Raw genomic sequence first — 17,059 nt, forward strand, 5'->3', positions numbered from 1 at the left:
TCCCTGTAATGTAGGTCGAGGAAATTTCCCAGTGAAATTTGGGACTTGGTATATAAAACTATTTTATTTTTAATAATATTTTTCATCTTTTCCTTCTCCATAGGTCATATTCTATTAGGAGAATGAGATAAATGTTGGTTTTTGCTGTATAGTAATGCTTTTCTGTATTAATTATGCATCTTAAAAATAAACTTTGGAAAGATATGTTGGTCTTTTTCCAGTGATCCTTTTATAAAGGGCTATTAAAATAACACATAAAAGAAATAACGTTCATTCATTATTAATACCTCGTAGCAGTGATTACATCAGCTCAGTCTGGCCATCGATCGGCTCTCAGAGCCCTCAAGTCAACTGGAGCTCAAGGAGCAGAAAACAGAGGGAAGGCAAACAGTACATCCTCTGCTGGGTCCACCAGAACTTATACCATCAGAGAGGACCTCTTTCTCCTGTTCCTTCAGCTTTCCTCCTCCACTGGTCCCTTTCTCTCTGCTCACCAATATGGTTGGGTCTTTTCAAACAAGAACGAAAATAATTTTTCTCTCAGACTTGTTCTTCCCTTCCAGTATTTTTTCATCTTTCCCTTTTCTTTGAATGCTAAGCTTCTGATAAAAATGGTCTTTACTTCCTTAACATCTCTCACTTTTCACTCCCTCCGTTCACCCTAGCTTTCATCCCTAAGGACTTTCTGGCAATGTTTGTCTTGAAGGCATAAAGAACCTCCCAGTCATCAAGATGTTTGACCTTTTCTTAGTCATCCTTCTTCTTGACCTGTCTGAAACATGTGTTGAAATTCTGACAATCTCGTAGAGTCTGGGACATTGTTCATACTTTTCTTGACATTTGTGTCTTGGTTTGTTCACAGAAAATGGCAATGATGCCCACCTTGCAGAATGTTGTGTGGATAAAATGAGATGTTATTGTTAACATGTGTAGCAATCAGTTAAGATTCACTTGACAATCTCATTTATCCCCAAGACTCTAAGTCTTACATTCCATAGATTATTCCAGTATCTGTATTTTTGATCTTTCTCTAGATGTTCATTCTTCCTTTTTGACCTGTATTTTTACCTGTAATAATAAAATCATAGGTGGTTAGAGATACAAGAGTTCTTGGAGAGACCACTGTCAATTTACATAGTAAGAAATGGTAGTGTACAGAGTAAACTGGTTTGGGCCACAGCTGCTGGGTCAGTAAGGATGGCTTTAGCTTCAAAAAAAAAAAAAAAAGAAATCCCAGTGAAATTGGTGTAAATGTGTAATCTTCCAAAGCTGTTCAATGACAGCATCAGGGGCCCATTTTCTCTTTCTCCTGGCTCTGCCATCCACAGCATGTTGGTCTGTTTACAGGCCAGCTCCTGGTGGTTAGATGGCTGTAAGTGGTTCCTAGTGTCTCACTCATATCTGACAATGTCCACTGAAAGGACAGACCATCTCTTGTGGTATAGCTCTTCTTAAGAGTGAGAGTTCGCTACCCTGAAGCACACAGATGACTTTCCTTCATGCTTCATTGGTCAGACTTGTGACATGCCCTGGGGATGACTTAGACCAATCAGAATTTACCCCCTGAGGCTGAGTCCAGTCTCCTCTGGAGCACATGGTCTACCAAGTTGGGTCAATGCAGAAACTAAATCTGGTTTCTTTGAGACCAAAAAGGAAGAAGGTGCAGTGGAAAATGAATGTTGGGCCAGCTTCCACAGTGTCTGTCACTGTCTCCCAGTGAGTCAGTGGCAGTGCCACAACTAGAACTCAGGTTTTCTGATTCCTACTTTCTTTCAATTCTTACTGCCTCTCAACATTGGAGCCAGACTCAACATGCCTACCATCTAACTGATCACCTTTCCATTCAGACTTGCCCCTTATCATATTTTCCTATGTATTGACCATTCTCTTCTGCAAGTGGTCTACCATTTTCTCTACTAGTTAGCCATCTTTGACTTCTTTCTCTCCCTTTTCTCCATAGTCCATTTTCTAAATCTTATTTAATCTCTCTATAAAAAGATCTCATACATTCACTGTTTTCTTTCCATTATTACTATTAGTTCTGGGTGACATCCTTATTATATATGACCTGGGCTATTAAAATAGTCTGGTAACTGATCTTCCTGACTCACCTTTCTTTCCAATTGTCATTTACTTCTCAAATCACTGTTATATTCATATTTCTAAAATATTCTTCTTAGGTTTGAAAAAAATTTCTTTGGAGGGGTGCCCACTGAGACTAAGCTCTAATAGTTTTTTTTTTTATTTTTTTTTATTTTTTAATTTTTATTTATTTATGATAGTCACAGAGAGACAGAGAGAGAGGCAGAGACATAGGCAGAGGGAGAAGCAGGCTCCATGCACCGGGAGCCCGACGTGGGATTCGATCCCGGGTCTCCAGGATCGCGCCCTGGGCCAAAGGCAGGCGCCAAACCGCTGCGCCACCCAGGGATCCCAGTTTTTTTTTTAAAGCTGTAATAGTTTTAAAAATTAGAATAAATTGTTATTTGAAAGTTGCCAGTAGTTTCTATTTTTTAGTGTTAGAATATAAAAATTTCCTTGGGGCAGATATCCTTTTACCTGAGAACAATCTCTAGAATAGTCTCTTTTAAATATATGTAAGACCAACAGATACCATTGTTTAGAGGAAAGTGTGTAACAGAACTTTTGTTTTACGTTGACCAAAAAAAAAAAAAAAAAAAAAAAAAAGATGGGTATATCTGCATAAGGTGCAAGGAGCCTTCTGAGAAGTAGTGGATAAAATTTGCCTTTTTGAGGTTTAATATTATTAGAAAAGTATCAGATGAATTAAAATGGACTCAACCTAGGTCATTTGGCAAAGACATCAACTGTCTTTGATGTTACTTGAGGAGTAACTCATCATAATAGAAAGGAGAATCCAGAATCATGACCAAAGCCTTATGCAAAAGTTTAGAATGGGTTTGGGGAGGTCTAGTTCTAGAATGGGCTAGTTAAGCTTAGTGTGGAAGCTTTAAAAAGATGCTGAATGCATATTAAGTGTAAACATATATATGCTGGAAGCCAAAGTAATGGAAGGGCAAACTTAAATCTAGTACTGACATGACTTGGGGTATCTACAGCTGGTCATTACTGATGGAGAGACATCTCCTGAGCTTGAGAATTCTTACAAAGTGCTAGCACCAATGAGTTAGTACCTCGTGTTCTTTGGGAGGACTGTAGGATTTTGGAGTCACAGTTTTTTTGCAATCAGGCACTAAAAAAAGAAGAAAGCTCCCTGGATTGGAAAAAAAAGGAGTAAAACTCTCTTTATTCAGAGATGACATGATCATTTGCATAGAAAATCCTATGCAATCTATAAAAGAACTCCCAGAATTAATAAATGACCTAAGCTAGACTGTAGGATACTAGATCATATACGAAAATCCTTTGGATTTCAATATATAGTACTAGCAATGAATAATCAGACACTGAAACAAGAATGATTTGAAATAACATAAAAAATATGAAATATTTGGGGATTTATTTGAAAAAAGATGTGAAAGATTGGTACATGGACAACTATATAACATTGCTGAGAGAAATTAAAGAAAAACAACATAGAGAGACATATTGTCTCTAAATTTTTTTTGTCTCTAAATTAATATATAGATTCAATGCAATCCCAATCAAAATCCCAGCGTGGGTTTTTTTTTTTTTTTTTGTAGAGACTAATAAGCTGATTCTAAAGTTTATATGGAAATGCAAAGGATCCAGAATAGTTTACATAATTTGAAATAAGAGAACAAATTTGGAGGACTTACACTTCGTGACTTCAAGAGTTTTATAATACTTTAGTAATTAAGACAAAGTGGTATTGGCATCTAGGTAGACAAATAAATCAATGGAACCCAGAAATAGACCTAACGTACATGGTCAATTGATTTTTGACAAAGATATTTGAATAAAAAGGATAACTTTTTCAACAAATGATGTTAAAACAATTAAATATATAATCTGAAAAAAAACACCGAGCTTCTTCCCAAAACTCTTCAATTCATACCATATGAATTTTGCACCATATACAAAAAAATTAACTCACAATGGATCATAGACTGAAATGTAAACTATAAAACAGGAAGAGAGCACAGAAAATCTTTGTGACTTTGAGTTAGGCAAAAATTTCTTAAAATGCAATGTCAAAAGCACAGTCCATTAAGAAAATTGACATATTAGTCTTCATCAAAATTAAGAACTTCTACTCTTAAAAAAAAAAAGAACTTCTACTCTTTGAAGCCCTTCTCAAGAGTGGGGAAAATATTTGTAAGTCATAAACCTGATAAAGAGCTTATATGCAGAATGTATAAAGAACTCTGGAATCTCAAGAATAATAATAATAATTTAAAAATGGGCAAAAGATTTGACCAGACACTTAATCAAAATAGCTATAAAAGTGGCAAATAAAAACATGAAAACTTATTAGTCATTGGGGAAAGGCAAATGAAAACCATAATAAGATATCACTACATACCTATTCAACTGTCCAAAATTAAAAAGCAGCGACCATGCCAAACGTTCTGTTGTGGAACAACTGAAATTCTCATACAATACTGGTGGGAATGCAAAGTGATAAACCATTTTGGCAAATAGCCTGACAGTTATTTAAAAAGCACAACATAAACCTACTGTGTGACTCAGTCACTTCATGGCTAGATACTAACACAAGAGAAATGAAGGCATATGTCCATATGAAGACTTGTATATGGATACTGAAAATAGCTTTATTTGTAATAGCCCCAAACTAAAAGCAACATAAATGGCCATCAAAATGGTGAGTAAACAAATTATGGCATACCCATACAATGGAATATCACTAACTAGTAAAAAGGAACCTTACTTTATAGCACTTATCACATTCATCTTTATATTATAGATTGTAAGCACATTTCTTACCTCTCCTTTAAGATTGAAAGATTCTTGAAGTTAGTGACACATGTATTTATTATTTGTCCAGTAACCTAATGGCATCTTAGAGAATGTCTTACATAGTAAATGTACATATATGCACAATAAATATATTTAACCAAGGATTTTTAAAATACTGGCCTAAAGACTAAAAATATTTTATTATGTTTAAAAAATATGAAACTTTTCCTAATTGTGATGTATGTAATCTTTATTCACATAAGATTGGGGAATGTTTCCCTTATATTTAGGTTGTTTCATTTCTCAATCTATTGTAAATACCTTGTGTTTCTCATCTTTAAGATGTTTCTCTGGGTGCCTGGGTGGCTCAGAGGTTGAATGTCTGCCTTTGGCTTAGGGTGTGATCCTGGAGTTCCGGGATGGAGTCCTGCATCGGGCTCCCTGCATGGAGCCTGCTTCTCCCTCTGCCTCTCATTTTCTCTGTACCTCTCATGAATAAATAAATAAAATCTTAAAAAAAAGATGTTTCTTATTACCTGAATACCAGAAATTATTGTTGCAGCAGATTTGTAATTGTTTAAGGATCTCCCATATAATGTACAAGGGTTGAGCACAATGGTGTAAAGATGCAATGATTATGTTATAGAGAAAATAACAAACTTTTGCTTCTGGAACATTTTTTTTTCTATTTTTGACCCCAAGTTGAAATAATGAAACCCAAATCCTATCTAAGAAATAGGGCAGTGATAAAACCTAAGAATAATTTTGTTGCGGAGTTAAAGTGAACAAGAAAATGGGCTAAGAGGAAAGCTTTATTTCAGTTTCAAATATCTGAAAAATTGGGAAATTGGATAAAAGGAGTTCAGGAAATTGTACTGGATGAAAATGATGTTTTATATTTGTTCTAACGTAAAAGCATCTATTTCCCTCACACAGAGATGGAGACATAATGGTCTCAAATTTAATGGAAGTGCTCATTGCCAGGGGTATTGTAGTTTCGAAATGGGTTTGTTTGAGGATCCTAGGTCTAATTTCATATCATTAAACTCTGAAATTACAGAAGGCTTTCCAAAGTAATCCTTGGGCCTCAAAATGGCCTCATGGTGCTCCACGAGCCTGTTGTGTACAAAGTCTGAAGGGCTTGTAATACAGCTCTCCTTTCTGTAACAACCAGCACTGGATCTCAGTTCTTGCCTTTCCCATAGCCTGTGTTCTTTGCGGCGCCCAGTGTCAGAGCTCAGCTTGAGTACTCAAGTAGCAGCCACTACAGGTTCCTAAGGGTGACTACATCAGGGTTTGGATGAGACCTGGGTTTGAATACTAATTCCACCACATATGAGCTCTGTGGCCCAGATCCAGTCCAATAGCTTCCTGAGCTAAAATCTCCCCATCTGCCAAAAGGGTACAATGAATGTCAAGACTTAGCATGGTGCTTGGCACAGAGAGTACACACTCAACATGTGTGCAGTTAGTATTATTAGCAACCAGAAATAATCTTAATTTTACTTCAAGAAAATAGTTTTAGCCTTGTGCTGAGGGTAATTTTTTTTTCAAGATTTTATTTTAAAGTAATCTCTACCTCCAATGTGGAGCTTGAACCCACAACTCTGAGATCAAGGGTTGCATGCTCCACCAACTGAGCCAGCCAGGCATGCCTGGGCTAAGGCTAATTTTAAAAAATGATATTGTGGATGTGGGGCATTTTTCTTAGAAACATTTCTAGAGGAAATCTGGTGGCTGTGTATCTAGTGTTTTTTAATCTTGTTCAAAAGATACACAATGTCCATGCCTTCAAATAGATATACAAATGGTGTTATGGAACCCCAGATATTGTCCACTCAATTCACTGTGGGCAGGAAGAGGGTTTATTTTTAAGGGGAGGGAAGAAGACCATAAATGGTTAAAAAATAAAGAATTCTCCTCTCTCTGCCACTTTCACCCTTCAGGTTTCTGTCCACCCCCATGGTTCCTAAAGTCCTCTTATCTCTGTTCCCTTTCCCACCTCTTTCTCTACTTTAGAAATGGTACATATTATGAAAGAGAAAATTCTTGACACCATCACCACAAAGTCAGTGGTGGGGGTAATGCATTTTTAATCCCGAACACCTGGCCTCCTTTTATTTAGCTGCCAGAATGAGAGGGTTTTTTGATTATTCAAAAAAGTTCTCTTGCTGGTGCTCACAAATGACTAAAAAGGTTAATAAATTTCAGAGTCTGTCTGGTAATCCAGGGAGATAGAACTTTGCAAACACAGACTTTTCTTTTTAGATTGAATCTGACATTATGAAAAGCTACCCCTCTCTTCCCACACTCAAAGTATTTATCCAGGCTTTAAACACTGAGTAGCAAGAGTGTGGCAAGGGAGCTAACATTAATTGTGGATACACTTTGCAGAGGGACTCTTGCACACATTATCTCATGTAGTCTTTGTGACAGTCCCATGGGTAATGCATCACCGTTTCCATATTTCATAGGTGAGGGCCTGAGAGGGCTTCACCATGGATTTAGCCATTGTCTCCAGCTGACCCCCCATCCCAGTTGTGTAAAACTTTGATGCAAATGCCTCTTTGCCCACCATGCAGTTCCAATTATGGCAAGATATGGCTCCTGATTTCAATTACCCTGTATGCCCATTCAATTCTTGGGATGTCAAGTGCAGGGTCCATCTTTCTAGGAAAGAGGGCTTTGAAATTGATATTCCCTCCCTCAGCAGTGTGGGCACAGCACCTGTTTCCCTTAGCCTCTTTCATCCGCTTTGCTTACATGGGCAGGAAGCAGTTCTGTAAGTCCCTGTATGTTGGCTGGGGTGGTGAGGTAGCATGTGTGGGATGATAGTGGGTGGTAACTCTAGTTACCTATCAGAGATGCCTCTCACTTCAGCCTGCAGAGCAGTGGCAGGAGTGCTTGGTGGTTTTGGTCTTCAATTATGATTCTGAGAAAACAAGAACATCATTTATACAGATGATCAAATTTAGTCCTTACAACAAGTCTGTGGGGAAGGTTCAGTTATGATCCCAGGGTAGTGTAGTGATTACAAACAAATACGGGCGTGATTTTGAGTCACTGCTCTTATACTGTCCACATTAAGTTCAAGCTACTTAGGTTTGATTTTCACCTTCCTGCGCCCCAGCCTCCTCTTTCTATGATTTACCTACTCAACACTATTGTGAGAAGCAAATGAGATAACCTCGTGGTAGTAAGTGCTCTCTCAGTGTTTACTGTTGCTATCTCCATTTTCCAGGTGAGCAGACTAACACTGGATGAGTTAGATTACTGCTCAAAGTCACGGAGCTAATAAGTGCTTTTGAAACCCATGCTCTTAGCCATGACTCCATGGTAGTGCTTCTTAGCCTTTTACGCATCCTGGCACACATGGAAAATATTATTACTCATACAGCATTGGGGGGAATGAATGGGACAACTCTAGGCTTGAGGCGATGCGTCTGATGAGCTCTGGCCATCCCAAGCTCCTTCAGGCCAGCTGGTACTCTGCTGTACTGGAACAGATGCCAAAGATGGAGGTGAGTCTTCTTGGAGGAAATGCTATTTTCAGTGTAGTTTGAACAGCTGGTAAAGTTTAGTAGTGAAGAGGGCAGTGCGGTGAGGTTGGGTGTGAGGGACTGCTTAATTTTCTCTTCTGGAAAATGGAGATCAAAATACTTTCTATTTTATAGGAATGAAGGAATGCATATGGAAAGGCTTTGTAAAATGTGATATCAATTCTAGCTGGTACTATTTCTAAGGAAAATGGACAAAATATTTGAAATCATTAGACTGATTTAGGTATTGTGGTTACAGAGATGGAGCATTTCTACCAAACATTCACTTCGGGAAAGGTACGGCTTTGACAGGACCTTCCTCCCTCCCTATGTTCGTCCCTCCTTCCCTCCCTTCCCCCTTCCTTCCTTCTTTTCTTTATTTACCTTTTACCAAATAAAAATGCACATTAGCTTCCTCCAAGGTTTGTTATGGGGCTTAACCTCTTCTTATCAAGTAACTAAAGCAAGTGAGAGTAAGTGCAAGAATCCTATAATACCAAACTAAGTGATCTCTGAGGACTAATTTGGCTTTATCTGAGGAAATGGTATCTCCATGACACAGTCTCAGGGTGTCTTTGGAGAGGACTTGTTCTGACAGGCAAGGCTGCCAGGCATAAGCTAGACCCAGAAACAAAGCTTTAATCATTACAGAGGAGAGAAATTTGGGTTGTCAGTCATCTTGTCTCCTGCCCAGGGCCTGATGTCTGAGTCCTATGGAAAGAGGTATGGGAAGGTTGTGAGTAAAGCTTGAAAGGGCCACTGTACTGATAATGGTGTCCATCTCTGGGGCCCATGGATATCTGCCTCAGTCCTGTCTCTCTGAGAGAGTAAGTCAAGAAAGGAAGAGAGACATTCTTCCCAATTGTTCCATGTAACACTAATATCGCCTTGTCATCCTGACATCAGTTCCATGGCATCAGCTGTGGTAGGAGATGGCAATGCCTGTTGGACATGGTGAACAGTGAAAGGATGAAAGCAATAGGAAGAGAGTAGCAGGTGCCACGTGATTGGCTACTAGACTTATTTGTCAGCATACAGGAAATGTTCATATGCTGACACATGGAAGAACAATTAGAGGCAAAAAGTAGGAAAACATGGGTTACACATAGAACAAAAACAAGTCTGGGAGCATTTCTGCAAGCCTTCATTGCTATTTCAATCCTATTATTTTGTACCCTTGAGCTACTTATTTGAGTTCCAGGATGAGATGTGTGGACTAATTCATCCCAAAACATTACCCATTTTAAGATGTATTTTTTAAAAGAGTGCATTTAAAATTTGTTCAACTTTGACATTTTCCTTTCTGAGTTTACTGTAAAATTCAAGTCAAGTAACTTGCACAAATGCATCAATATTTTAAAAGCTACCAATCTTAACACATTAAAAAGAAGGCTCACAATCTTCAATAATCTTTAATGTAACATGCATTCATTATATATGAGCCCTCAAAGGAAAAACTCACGTTGCTCAGAATCCTAAGTGCTACAGAATGGTGGCTTTGGGATAGTTAAATACCACACATTCGCTTTGTAAAACCACCATCAAATGACTTAGCTGATTAACCCTGAAAGTCATCATGATTCTTTTGTCTTTAATAATGAGGACCAAGCAAAATAAGAGTATTTTCTCTGATGTGGCATTCTTGTGTCATAGTTTTAACAAGATACCCTCCTTGAAATTTGACTCTGATGATGTTCCTCAGGCCTTGGAGCAGGTGACTCATTCTTTGGGGCTGAACTCAAATGTCACCTCCATTGTGAACTAGTCACAAACACCTTGAAAAGAATTAATTGCTCCCATGGAACTTGGTACATGCCTCTGTTATGGCACCATTATCACACAGTGTCCTAGCTATGCTTCTGTTTGTTTACTCAAACTATGAGCTCCTTGGGCGTGGGGGTGGTTTTTGGCACAAGAGGCACTTAATAGATAATTGTAGAACTAGAGAGAGTAGCTATCATCATTGATACTATTTTCAAGATATAGCACTTGTATAAACAAACAGAAAGAAAAATAAAAATGTTCAAGGGGCTTTTGCCATCCATATATAGAATGTAAAAAAAAAAGAATTTTAGGAAGCTGTCATCTTAAAATCTTAACTGGAGAGATTCAAGAAAGGTCAACAATATTCTGAGGTGAATGGCTGAGTTAATGAATGAAAGAAGATTTTTCTGTTATCCGATGTGTGGTTGATTTATACCTATATTTAAAGCTAGGGAAGGGAGGGTGTTGGGCTTGATATTTATTGAGTGACTTCTGTCTAGAGGGTTCCACAATTGGAGGTTTCTGATACGTGATTTCACTTTAGGTGCAACCACTCTATTCATCTGGTCTTATCAGCTCCTTTTATGAAATGGGGAAAACTGAGTTTTGGAGGTTCAGCCACGTGAACACAGTCTTTCCATTTGCTAAGTGGTTGAATAAGAATGTGAACGCAAATCTGAGGAAAATTCTTAGTATATGTCTAAATGTGTTTAAAAAGGGTTAGATTCAATAGTTATTAAAATAATTCAGGGCACCTGTTACCTTGTAACCTATACTTTTCTCTCAAATAAATATCTAAGGAAAAAGTTTGGGGGGAGGGGCTTGAAGTGGGTAATAGCTGTGGTACGTAAGCAAGTGGACTCAAGAATCAGAAATTGGGGGGCACCTGGGTGACTCAGTGGTTGAGCATCTGCCTTCAGCTCAGGGTGTGATCCTGGGTCCTGGAATCGAGTCCTGCATTGGGCTCCCTGCAGGGAGCCTGCTTCTCCCTCTGCCCGTGTCTCTGCCTCTCTCTCTCTCTCTCTCTCTGTGTCTATCATGAATAAAATAAAATCTTAAAAAAAAGTCAGAAATCTGGGTAGAGAGCCTGCTCTGTCATTTTCCAGGGGTGTCACCTTGGGCCAGTCATTTACCTCCTTGAGCCTCAGTTTTTTCAACTGTAAAGTGTGGAAGTGGATGAAGGGGAATAATCATTGTATCTGACAGGAGGTTTTAAGAATAAGATGGGAGAACCCACTAAGCAGCTAGCCAAGTGCTTGGCACTTGGCACTAGTGCTCAATACGTTCTTATCATTATTACCCAAATGGTCTATGCTTATTGCCCAAAGTAAACAGATAGTTGCTCATCTCTCTATTTAATGTTTAGTAGATTCAGTCTTAGAGTAAGTGGAAGAGAGGCCCACAGGTTGACCTTTCCCCTGTGACCTGCAGCCAAAGTGTGGGGTTTGGAATCATTTGGTAGGAGTTTGGTTCCTGGTTCTGCTTAGTGATCTTGGTAAGACAGGTCACTCAGTTTCTCTGAACACAGTTTTCTTATCTGTAGCATGACAATCAAAACTCCATATATCTTACAGAACTCTTGCCAGGCTTACTTGACAAATGCTAAGCTAAGGAGCACATGCAAGGGCACCTAACCTGGTCTACGAGCCAGGAGAGTCTTCTGGAAGGAAGTCCAAGTGGACACCTAAAAAAAGGAAAGAGACTTGTAAACCATGATACACATTCTGCCTATTATAATTATGTTATCATTTTAATAATGTCCGTATATACAGATCTTCCCCAACTTACAATAGGCTCACATCCCAATAAGCCCCTAGTTGAAAATGTCTTAAGCCAAAAAGCACTTAACACATCTCACCTACTGAACACCACAGCTTAATCTAGCCTTCCTTAAATGTGCTCAGAACACTTAAACATTAGCCTATGGTTGGACAAAGTCATCTCACGTGAAGGCTATTTTATAACCAAGTGTTGAATGTCTCATGTAATATATTAAATACCATACGGAAAAACAGAATGGTCATATGGATACAGCAGGGTTGCAAGTGTGCCAGTTGCTGATCCTCATGATCACGTACCTGACTGGGAGCTGCCACTCACTGCTACTGCCCACCACAGTAACGAGAGAGTGTTGCACCACATGACTTGCCTAGGAAAATATCAAAATTCAAATTTTAAAATACAGTTTCTGCTAAACGCATATTGCTTTCACACCATTATAAAGTCAAAAAAATCATAAGTTGAACAATCATAAGTTGGGGGAATGCCTGTATAACTGATATTTAAACTTATTTAAGGGGATCCCTGGGTGGCGCAGCGGTTTGGCGCCTGCCTTTGGCCCAGGGCGCGATCCTGGAGACCCGGGATCGGATCCCACGTCGGGCTCCCGGTGCATGGAGCCTGCTTCTCTCTCTGCCTCTCTCTCTCTCTCTCTCTCTCTCTCTCTGTGACTATCATAAAAAAAAAAAAACTTATTTAAGACTATATTTTTCATTCTACTGGTTTCACTTTTTGACATAACCTTTGAGTTTTATTAAGTTTTTCAGAGGAGGAATGCTGTAATTTTTTTTTCCAGCTGATTGCATATCTCCAGAATTTGGTCTGTCATTTTCCTAAAGGCACTTCTGATAGAACTTTATTATTTTGCAACATCCTCAATCATCGGCTATGTAATGTGAAAACCAAAAGAAATATAGACTGTGTAATTAATTCTTTCTGGCTTTCATCATGAATGGGATAAGTCCATGAACTGTGTTGTGTATGTGTGTATAAAAACGTGTATACATCTGGGATTTGATCCTGAGTTATTCCTTTGGTATAAATAAGACACTGAAAGGCATATTAACTTTTCCAGGTCACTAGGGTTTTCATTAGCATGCTGGACTATTAATAGTTACCTAGTTGTGGAGAGGAAATGATGTTCCATTCCTTCTCCTCCCTAGAGGGCTTAGCATACCAGAGAAAAACAGTGAATTGCAAGTGTCTGGTTCATAGTGTGCCGGTATTGTTTATAAGGTCAAATTTTGGATTAACCCTTTTCAATAATAAAAAAAAATCAACAAGGATGTCTTCGTGAACATTCTGTTTCTTAAGGAAAATTATCTTACATGGAATTTACCTAGTGCACCACATAAAAATTCTTAGCACAGAATATCCAGCACAGTGTAAAAATTTATTTCCCTCGAGTTGCTTAAATGTCATCGTGTTTAGTACAAATAAGGAAATACCTCCTTGTGCAAATAATCTTGCCAAAGCTTCTCTGCTATGGTCTCATAAATAATGGTGCCATCTACATAGAAAAGGATAATTGAGTTATTACCTGGTGAACACAAACAACAGAGCCAGTCACAGGATAATTTGGGAAACTTTATTTTTGTTTTGTTATTCTGTAAAACAAGATTATCTGCCCAAAGATTCTACAATATTACCTATACTGTTTCCAACTGATTTTGTCTGAACTCTTTTCTGTGAGATCCACTGAACAGGCCATGTTGCGATGAAGTGGATTTGTTAGAATAATAAGATCTGTCATGTGGCTGATAGTATCAGGTTTTTACTAGATTGTAAGCTGCTTTAGGGCACAGCCTATATCATATTTATCTTTGGATCTCTCCTGTGTCTTGAATGTGGTAGGCATCATCTAGCTAGTTATTGAATTGATTTAAATTCATTTTACTATGAAAATCATTTCTGAGCCTCCCAAGAATCAGACAGTATTTGAAAAATGCTCTTTTCTTATTAACATCTGGTTTTGTTTCCCATTGGGACCTATGTATATATGGAAATGTAGGTGTATATTTATGGAAATTATGGATTGTGATGAGGAAAGCAGCATCAAAAATTGGGTAACATTTGGCAAATATGGGTAAAATTAACAGCTGTTCAGAGCTGTTTAGTAACTTGCTCGAGCTCATACAGTAAGTGGCAGAGATGAGATTCAAACCCGAAACCATCTTGACTAGTAAATTGGTCTTCCCACGTATTGTACTTGACATAGAAGGCACCTACACATGGTGATTCTTAACAGTGTCAAAACATCTTTTTCTTTTGGAACAACCCTTGTCTGTAATTATTACCTGTAGAGTCTTTCTTTGAGCCTTACAGCTAGATTAAGGCTTTGTTTGTATAGAGCAATCAAATAGTCCAATCTCAGCGTCTAGTACTGGCAACATTTCCTGGGAAGTCAGTAACTGGACAAAAGTGAGTCACCTGGAATAAAAGAAAAAAATGTGGAGTGAGAGGGCGTTTAATGCTTTGTCTCTTTTTAATACAACAAATTAAACAATTTGAATTCTGAGTAGAAAGAAACAATTGAAATGTTATTTCACTTTTCAAACCATGTTGAATTAATATCCTAGAATTTTTACCTTCAGGTGGTAATGAACGAGCAGCATAGGAGAGCTGCAGGTGGAAGAGGTTGAGAAAGAGCCTGTGTTTCATCGGCTGGTAAGGGAGCCAAGGTGATATTTTGACTGGAGAGGAGAATGGTGATATTAGAGAAGCATTAACTTGTTTGTAGTCAATCTCCTCTCCTACGCACATAGGACAATGATAAAGTTAAAATGTTAAAACTGAAAACCAATTCATCAGACTTTTTTGTTCACATGCTGTGATGCTCGGCCACCGGGAAGCCAGATCTACCGAGATGGGCATCTAAACACCTAAATTTCCTTGTTGTGCCATGTGTTGGGTATAGTGGTGAACCAAAGCAGTGTGGTTCTTGCCATCACAGAATTTATAGGCTAATAGACATAAGAAGACATAATAATTTCGTATAACAGCATGTGAGGACTTTAAAGATATCGCAAAGAAAATTCAGCAACTCGAAGAGAGAAATTTTGCCTCCAAAAGGCCCCTGGAACTAGCCCAAGGTTGGGAGTGTTCAGGGGGCACTGTGGGAAGACAAGACAATGGAAAGAAAAAACTAGGGCCCCAGTGCAGTTTTCAGCTAGGTAGAGGTAACGACCTACATAGGAGACACACCGCTCTCACTGGGGCTACTGGTGGTGTGAAACAGGAGAGAATGCCTGGGCATTAATGCTCTGGAAGGGGTACCACTGTGGTTTAACGCAAACTACCTTTTGTTCACTACTGGTGACTTGAGGCAAGGGTCTATGAACTCGAGCAGCGAGTCACAATCACTTTCTGTGAAGAGGCTTTCATAATAATTAGAAAATATATTTTTCATTTATTTATGGCATTGAAGTAAAATGAACATGAAATTAACCATTACTATATCCACCATGTTGTGCAACTGTCATCTCTATTTAGTTCCATAACATTTTCATCACCCCAAAAGGGAACCCCATACCTATTAAGTAATTTTCCCTCATTCTCCCTCCTCCCTGTATCTGACAACTACCATTCTTTGCTCTGTCCCTACTGTGAATTTACCTGTTCTAGTTACTTATTATAAGAGGAATCACATAATATATAATCTTCTGTGTTTGGCTTTTGTCATGTAGCATAATGTTTTTCATGTTGTCATATATATCAGTATTTTATTTCCTTTTGTGGCTGAGTAATATTCTATTATATGTGTATACAACATTTTGTTTATAATTATCCATTAATAGATATTGGGCTGTTTCAACCCTTTAGCTCTTGTAAATAGGGCTTCTATGAACCTGTATTGTCATAGTCCATTTGAACTGCTAAATAAAATACCGATCGGGTGGCTTATAAATACAGAAATCTATTGCTTTCAGCTGTGGAGCCTGCAAATCTGGGATCAGGGTGTCAGCATGGTTTGGTGAAGGCCCCTTTTTGGCTCTTAGACTTCTTGTATCCTCATATGGTGTAAGAGGCTAGGGAACTCTGTGGCTCTCTTTTATGACACTAATCCCATTCCTGAGGGCCCTACCCTCATAACTTAATCACTTTCCAAAGGCCCCACCTTCTAACATTATAACGTTACGCCTTAGGATCCCAATATGTAATTTTGGGGAGCCACAAATATTCAGACCACACCATGTGTGTAACCTGTGCTTGTTTGAACACCTGTTTTCAATACTGTTGAGTGTATATCTAGGAGTAGAATTAACTGGGTCATATGGTAATTCTGTTTAACTTTTTTGAGGAACTACCAAACTATTTTTTACACTGGCTAAACGATTTGACATACCCACCAGCAATGAAAACAGTTTCAATTTCTCCACATCTTTGCTAACATTTGTTATTTTTCTTAAAAAAAAATTACAGTCATCCTAATGGTTACAAAGTGGTACCTCATTGTGGTTTGATTTATATTTCCCTAATGATAAGCATCTTTTCCTATGCTTGTAGGCTATCTGCATATGTCCTTTGGAGAAATGTCTACTCAAGCCCTTTGCCCATGTTTTAATTGGGTTGTTTTATTGTTGTTGTTGAGTTGGCACACTAGTTTTTGAACCATGTAGTTCAGTTGTGTCATGATGCAAATCTAATCCTCACAGCAGTCTTAAAGGTGGGATGTAGGCAGGGAGAAGAGAAAGAAAAGAGCACAAGAGAGGTTGAACTTAGGTTGTGGCTGAAAGGGGATAACACACAGCTTTATCTTCCTCTATAACTTAGATGTCACAATTTATCTTCCTTGATAACTCAGAAGAGGAAGTGATAGCTTCGGCATGGCACTTTAATGGATACCATTTTCTGAATCTGTGACCTCAACTTCGCTCTCATGGCCATTGTGTAGCTTCACAATAAAGAGCTACCATTTTTTTAGTGCATGTCTTCCACATAACTGGGTATTTTTTTTTTTAATGTAAGTCTTTTCATGTCACGTCCCTGCTGAAGGTCTTTTAATGGCTTGTCATCCTACAAAATCTTCTGTCTTTCCTTTCAAGTTAGCATCTTTTGCTGTCCTCATTTGCACCCCACCAAATAGTCACATCACACTACTCTTAATTTCTGGA

At 38.4% G+C, this 17,059-nt stretch overlaps 1 long non-coding RNA gene across 1 annotated transcript in view; it reads right to left on the reverse strand.

Annotated features, from left to right (window-relative positions):
- Nucleotides 1-1,003: 1,003 nt before the first annotated feature.
- LOC121492148 overlaps nucleotides 1,004-17,059 on the reverse strand; it is a 21,362-nt gene continuing 5,306 nt past the window's right edge. The window contains exons 2-5 of the long non-coding RNA XR_005988124.1: nucleotides 14,243-14,375; nucleotides 12,245-12,315; nucleotides 11,802-11,850; nucleotides 1,004-1,068 (exon numbers count right to left, since the gene is read on the reverse strand). This is a non-coding gene — a long non-coding RNA (uncharacterized LOC121492148). The remainder of the gene's footprint in view (nucleotides 1,069-11,801; nucleotides 11,851-12,244; nucleotides 12,316-14,242; nucleotides 14,376-17,059) is intronic.

The sequence above is a fragment of the Vulpes lagopus genome, chromosome 5 (genome assembly GCF_018345385.1).
Source record: "Vulpes lagopus strain Blue_001 chromosome 5, ASM1834538v1, whole genome shotgun sequence".
Lineage (NCBI taxonomy): Eukaryota > Metazoa > Chordata > Mammalia > Carnivora > Canidae > Vulpes > Vulpes lagopus.